Source organism: Triticum urartu, chromosome 5, assembly GCF_003073215.2.
Source record: "Triticum urartu cultivar G1812 chromosome 5, Tu2.1, whole genome shotgun sequence".
Taxonomy (NCBI): Eukaryota; Viridiplantae; Streptophyta; class Magnoliopsida; order Poales; family Poaceae; genus Triticum; species Triticum urartu.
In genome coordinates, this window is record NC_053026.1 from 603,458,413 (window position 1) to 603,466,172 (window position 7,760).

Here is a 7,760-nt window from a genome sequence, read left to right on the forward strand (position 1 = left end):
CCCCCAATAATGTAGGGTATTGTCAGGTGACTACAAAAACTAGCCAGCTCAGAAAGGAATTCATCTTTCTGTTCATCATGGGCAGCCCCATACACATTAAGCAGAGCCCACACACATTTCTTAGCTACATCAAACACAGTCACTTGCATGATATAATTACCCATAGACCAAGCAACTATTTCTAGCGTTTCCTTTTTTACCCCACAAAGCATACCACCTGATTTACCAATTGAGGGAATCCAGTTCCACTCAAAGGTATTATAAGGATCAATATTCCTAAAAAAACTAGAAGAGAATTTCTTCTTCGTAGTTTCTTGCAGACATAAAAAATTTAGGGAATGATCTTTTATGAGATCAGAGAAGCAGGTCATCATCCCTTTTTTCCCGCTCCTCTGCAATTCCAGAAGATTCCATTCATTTGGAGCGTTTTCTTCCCCCTCCCCCCGGTCACTCTGCTAGGGGTTTTAGCAGCATTACCAGTATGAGCAATGGGCTCCATTGCTTTCTGACTTCTAGTTCTAGGCCTAGATAAAGGCGTGTGTATTTTTTTAGAACTACGCTTTTTCCTGGGTCCCACCACTGTAAAATCAGAGGTGTCCCCTTCAAGATCATCCCCCCATCTCATATCAACAGGGATGGTCTCATCATTCTCATTAGTGAGAAGCATAACCTCATCAGGGGGCGTAGGTTTTTCTACAGCATTATTCCTCACATTTTCAAGTTCTTTAAGGATATCTATCTTAGAGAATTCCATATCAGGTATCATAACACCCATTTTCCTAGCTCTAAGCATCAATTCAGGGTTAGATAGAGCTGCAAAAGAATTAACAGAAGTGTTACCTTCCAAATCTCTCTTCTTGCAGATTGCTCTTGCTCTGTCTTCCACCTTTTCCAGATTGAGCAGTGTGTTCCTAGTGCTGAACCTGAGCATATTTTCAGGTAAGAGAGGTGGTGTGGGAATCACCTCGCCATAGTAAGCATTAGCAGAGTCAGGCGACTGAACACTGTACTCAACTGTATTTTCTTTGTTGTTCATAAAAGGACCTTCCATCTCAACTACCTCAATATTCTGTTTCACACTCTCAGCATAGGATTTTTTCATGTTATGCGCATCCCCACCACATTTAGCAATCTGAGTACCTTTTTCAGAATCATTCTGACTGTTTTTCTCCTCACAATTAATCCCAACAGCAATGGCCTCAAGTTCCATGCTGTGTATCAACAAGGTATCATGTGCAGAACTATCAAATGTAACAGAAGCAGGGGACTCCATTGGATTAGCAGCACACTGCTTTCCTAGATGAGCATTTTTTCTCCCATCCCTCCTGATGAGCTCTCCATTATATCATCATTCCCATTATAATGATGATATAAATCTCCATTATATCATCATTCCTATGGCCCAACTTAGCAGGCTCGAGGAGGCAAAAACATTAGCTGCTGCAAATGGAGTCGAACTCGTGAGCTTCCACCGAAACTCCATGTCAGCGACCACAGGAGCTATGCTATGCTTCTTGTCTGAAAAAGGACTAGTTCTCTTAAATAGTCCCACCTCGCTCTTTTTTACGTTCGATTGCACCAGTTTATATACGTATGTGAAACTTCATGTACTCAGTAGCCGGCTGCTGGATTGATATTTGGGTGAATCGGCTTAGGCTATTGTCCACCTCATTGAAGAGAGACGAGGGATTAATGTCAAAATTAAACATGGACAAGATTGAGGGCATGCCCATGTATTTAAACTGCCGTCCGCGAGGCCACGGTGACCCGAACGTCTGTTAGACAAAGAACTTGAATGCCGCTGTTTTAACTTTTGCCTTTTTTCTTTTCCTGTTTTGTTTGTTTCAAATTTGTATCTGAATCCTCGCAAAAAAATATTAGAATATTTTGAGGGTTAATAAGGATTTAAAATATTCTCTTTTTTTGTGGAATAAAAAATATACTCAAAGTCCAATTAAAATAATTTCATTCGTATTTAGTTCAGATTTTTATTCCTAAAAACATAAACTCCAATTAGGTTAAAATTTAGGTTTGAACTACAAATATGTGATTTTGAATTTCAAGATTCATCATATATTTAAAGTTCTCATAGATATGTACTTTTTTGATCTGTTTTTACTCAATATATAAATCCAGTTCAATGCTCAAAATCAAATAACAAGATGACTGCTGAAAACATTTCATTCATGTTTCTACATATTTTGATAAAGACTAAATTTCACATAAATTGTGGATGTATTCTGATAAATAGTTCTCACTAAATCTTATTACGGGCCAATTTTTCTCTACCGTTGCAACACATGGGCTCGAAAGTTTCCATGAAAAAATATTATCAATTAGATCAATTAACTCCATATCGTAACCATGTCCTAAGCTCCACGTCATGATTGTCAAATAATCCATCTTTTATTTTTTCATCAGCGACCGATGTCCATTAGCATAGTTCCACGATCCGACCAAGACCAACTATGGTTCATAGGAACTGGTATTTTCTCCAGTTGCAACGCACGGGCATTTGTGCTAGTCTATCCCTAATAATAATGCACGGATTGACTCCGTGGGTTCACCGTCACAATACGCTTTCTTTCTATGAATTTACGCTTTCACTTTGAATTTAAAACATATACGCGAGGTGGTACTAATAAAATTCAGTACGTGGCACGTTAGGCTCGCTCATGCTATTGATCCTTTTATTATGGGGGCCTTCTCTTACATTGATCCTTTTATTATGGGCCTTCTCTTATGGCTCCCCACCCCCCCATCTCGCGCTGCTAAGGGAAGGAAGGGCATGGCCCTGCGAGCGGCCGCGACGAGGCTCGCGTCCTCCATCCGCCGCCACAGCCACCTCCCAATGTCCGAGTTGCTGCTCCCGTGTCGTGATTGGAGACCGTGTCCTTTTCCAACTGCAATCAATGGATTTCCCTACCCGGATTTGAGTCGCCTGGTATAAGAAGGAAGGGTCCTCGGCCGGAATCTCCATCAGGTTGCGTCCTTGGACCAGAAGCTCCATCAAATCCCGTCGAAATTGCAATTTTCCTCGAAACATCCAATGTCGCCGCCGAGTTCGCTGGAGGAAGAAACGCCAAGTTCGCCGGAGGAACAAGAACGTCCGTCCAACCGTCCAATGTCGCTGCCGGTGGCTACATCAGAGGTATATATCCCCTTGATATTCATTGGATGCAATTCCCTGTTTTAGATGCTGTTTCTGTCCCCTGCCATTGACTACGCAACAAGGGATGGAACCTGAGGCACATCCACTATGGTGCTGAGAAGGAGGCGGCTGTGGCACCCGACAAATGTTGGACTCAACTTTGATGCTCAATTAGGGTGGCCACACACATGACTCTTGTTGTTGGCTCGGATAAAAAGGATTGCAACATAGAACTGTTGATAGGATGGTTAGTTTTGGAAGGGGAATGGTAGTATGAGCAGAGGTTGAAAACAAGGCTGCAGTGCAAACACTCTTGCTCAACCAATTTAAGCTCAGCGTCAGCTGTTGATTAAACATTGGATATACTCCCCCAAATGACATCCTTGCACTACACTGGACCTGACGAGGAGGGGATCCAGCTAGCTGTCTGATGGCACTTCCACATGTATAAGCTTTGTATGTCCCTCCTTTTTCTGCATCTTTGTTTCCAAAGGTCGAGAAAGTACGTCTCATCTTTTTCTTCAAAATTTCTTGCATGAGACTGACCATTGTTTCTTCTTTTTCTTTAGGAGCTTAGGTTGTATTTCTGAGGGGAGCATACTTATTATTACCTTAATTGGGTTTGACTTTTGGCTACTGTATTGCTGCCACAACTTACCCGCGAAATAGAAAGAGAGTCATGTTTGATAAGGTATTCTGATTCAGCTGTATGCTTGCAGAGCATTTATTTTTCTATCCAAGTATTACTAGACTCTACCAAGTTTTATAATGACATAACATTAACATTAACTTGTTGTAGGATATGTACCGAGTAATGAGTATGTACAGAAGTGTTGGTTCTTGGTTCTTGCATGGAGGTGAGCAATTATGGGTTGCAAACGTTGTTGCTGCCCATCACCTGGTCCAATTGAAGCACAACCAGTAGGTTGCCTTGAATAAAGGAGTTCTCAAAGATGATGTCTTTTAGCACGACCATTTTTATTGATTTAGTTTCTGTACAATTTCGGGGCATCCAAACTTGGAAAGTTTCATCCTTCAAGTTAAATTGGGACAATCCATTCATTAATTTCAGCAAAAAATATTGGTACTGTTCTTCCCATTTTTATTCACATTCGTAGAAATATAGGTTTAATGATGGCTCTGCAATTTTCCTATTAGTATGCATGATTTTTCTCTTTGATTGCTCACCCTCATACTTTTTGCAGTAAGATCATAAATGACAATTATAACGGTGGCGATTTTTACCATCAATTCCTTATTTTTCACTTCTCTCACACTCATGATAGGTTGATATATATTTCCAGTTATCTTTACATCTTCAGTATGTTGATGTAGCTCCAATCCCATGATACAATCAATTCATTTTCTGCAGCCCATCTCATGCAGGCAGATGGGGCGATACATTCATGAGCTTGCCACTATGCTTAACTAGCTTGTTCAACTTCTCTTGTGAGATCAAATTACTTTGATGTGAATTTTCATAGCTCTTTGTGCTCTTTCCTTCTTGCTGAACCAATGTTTCCTCATGAGGTGACCCTGATTATGTGGACCCTGATTTGACTTGGAGTCTACCTTAACTAACGCCTCTAATATTTAGATAGAGACAAGGGGACGGGTGAATCCTGCGGAGGCGGACGAGGTCACAAGGAGGCGTATGCCAAGGCCGATCCCATCAGGAACTACATCTACCGCCGTCGCCTCTTTTGTGAGCGTCTGGGAGCCCCTCATTGGCTCCTCCCACAAACACATAGCGGCGTCTTAAGCATGTCCGCCGCTCGCTGCCGCCGGCTGGTCGCCGTCTCCCTCACCGGCATCCCAACGAATCCATCGGCAGTAGCCTTCCTCTCTTCGATCTTAATGTCCGTTTCGTTCGTCGTTATCCAGCCCCCTGCTCCCTGAGACGGCAAGGAGATGGCGCTGCCGAGATTAGGTCAAGCGCGGCAAAGCATACCAGACCCGATCCAGCACCATCCTCCCTGTTGTGGCAAGGAGACGGGCGCTTCACAGGCGAGGTCGGGCCCGATGAAGTAGGCTGGATCGATCTCATGCACGTACCAGTCGGGGCCGACTACTACTGAACCCCATCCATGGATGCAAGGTCTCCGTGCTCATCGTCGACGGCTGCACCCTGGCCAAGTCGCTCATCATTCGTGTTGGGGATATTACTACTGGGCATAAACCGGCCTACCTGGGCCGGATTAACTCCATCAGTAGTTCAAAGGTGTTAAAGCCCAAAGAGGCAGATAAAGGCCCAGGGCCCGTAGTCGGTTTACAACCTGTAGCCGTACATCAGCTTTGTGCATATACTTGTAATATAAGTTAGGAACAAGGAGAGACCAACCCGGATACGAGTATGAACCGGTGTTGGGACTCTCTGGACCGGCAGGCGTCACCCATGTATATAAGGGGACGACCCGGCGGCGGTTCAAGGACAACAGACAACAACTCGAGACATAGGCAAAGCTTGTTTGCTCCCTAGTCATCGAAACCCCATCAATTCCATCACAACTAGACGTAGGCTTTACCTTCCTCGAAGGGGCCGAACTAGTATAAACTCTCTTGCGTCCTTGTGTCCGCTTTAACCCCTTCAAGCTAACCCGTCGCGATGGCTCCACGACTAAGTCCTTTTTCTAGGACATCTGCCGTGACAAAACCACGACAGTTGGCGCCCACCGTGGGGCTATCGCACGATGGTTTCCGGTTCTTGGAGGGCCGCTTTGAAGGACTCAAGGGCTACGCTGTAGGCCGGATCACTAAAAGTCGTCGCGGCAAACTCTACATCGAGGACGCAGGCTGGGGCCCCGAGGCCGGCTCAATTGAGTACGGGTACCGGGTCCCCTTTGGCAGCATTCACGTTTTCATTGGCAAGATCGGTGAACCGGGCCCTAAGCCGGACATCTGCGCCGACCTCGTCGAGACGGCTCAGCGTGCGCGATCTGCCCGGGTTAAACCGGCCATGAAGCGTGCCTTCGTGGGAATGATCCATGGAGGGAGTTATGAGGATGTATCGGAGCTTCGCGGGGCAACTACCATTTGTTCCGGTGACGACTCTTTGACTGGAGAAACCGAATCTCTTTATCAGCTACAAGATGGCCGGATTGAGAGCTGTTCCGATGGTGACAGTATTCCGGACCCCTCTGATCTGCCTAACCGGGTTGGAATATTTATGACCGGAACACAAGCAGCGCTTCACTCTTCGACAGCTGCGGCAGCAATCTCCGGTTTAGCAGCGGCAACGGCTGCCGGGGCAGGAGGCCCTGTGCGCCCGCCGGCTCAGGTTCTATCAGAACTGTTTGATGCGTTGGCTGTGCTTATGGCAGAAGTTAATCCGCCAGATCAGGACGCTCACAACACGGAGATTGCAAAGGTAAAGGAACAAATCACCCAGGCCAAAATGGATCTGGCAGCTGAGGACACCAGGATGGCCGCAGAGCGGGCCGCTTTAGATGCACAGGCCTACAGGCTTATGTTGGACCAGAGCGCGTCGCATGAAGTCATAAGGAGGAAGCACCGATCCCGCTTACCTCCGGTTTTCGAGGCCAGGGACCTTTTCAACACTCCAGGACAAGAGCCAACAATCCGCTGGAGGGGAACCAGGCAGAAGCCCCTGGGACCGGTGCGCCGGTTCAGCCCCGTCAGATGGACCCGCCTCGTCAAAACACCGTTATACCTCGGGATGCTTTAACACCTCCGGGTCACTACTCCAACCCAATGGACAATCTTGTTGCCGCTGCTGCACGACTGGAGGCCATTCCAGTTGAAGGTGACTCGCCGCAAGCAGTAGAGACGCGATGGGTCAAGGAACTGCTGAGGACAGCTTTGGCCCAACAGGAGGCGTACTCGTACAGCCGCGACCGAATCCACTCGACCCCCCGTCCAAGCCGGAGCTATAGCAGACATATGGATGAACCAACAGTGTTGAGTAATGAATGACGTGGAGCACCCCGTGGTAACAACCCGACGGGTAGTGCTGATGACGCTCAGGAAGTGGTGAACCGGGCCCGAGCGCGTAGGGAGGCCGAGTTAGCCGCACAACATCAGGCTCGGCAGCTCACGCCGGTTCGTCCAACCATTTCGATCGAGCCTGGTGTTACTTCTAGTTCTTTGGGGGTGCCTTGCCTCGTCCCCGCTTTACGCAACGTGCGTTTGCCCAAGGATTTCAAAGGCCCACGCAAGGTACCAAATTATACGACGGATCAACCACCAGAGACATGGGTAGAGAGCTATGAGATGGCCATGGAGATGCTTGATGTGGATGACACGGCGTGTGCGAAATACTTCACCATGATGCTTGAAGGAATGGCCCGTACTTGGCTAAAAAGCTTTCCCGCTAATTCTATCAGCTCGTGGGCCCAATTACGAGCCCGGTTTATCAACAATTTCAAGGATACCTATAAACAGCCTATGTCGATAGTGGACTTAGCTGCATGCGTCCAGGAGGAAGGAGAGTCAACGACTCATTTGGTGCGCCGGGTTTCACAAGTGTTGCACTCCTCAGACCGCATCAACGCTGACACCGCAGTATTAACCCTAGAAGGCAACTGCCGGTTTGGGCCCCTGAAGTTGAAATTGGGACGGATGAAGCGTCATTGCACCGACATGGGAACCC

General features: G+C 46.6%; 1 long non-coding RNA gene across 1 annotated transcript; it reads left to right on the forward strand.

Annotated features, from left to right (window-relative positions):
* Positions 1-3,515: 3,515 nt before the first annotated feature.
* LOC125506250 lies at positions 3,516-4,176 on the forward strand. Its single transcript, XR_007282611.1, has 3 exons — positions 3,516-3,607; positions 3,721-3,842; positions 3,951-4,176. It is a non-coding gene; the product is annotated as an uncharacterized LOC125506250 (long non-coding RNA).
* The last annotated feature ends 3,584 nt before the right edge of the window (positions 4,177-7,760 follow it).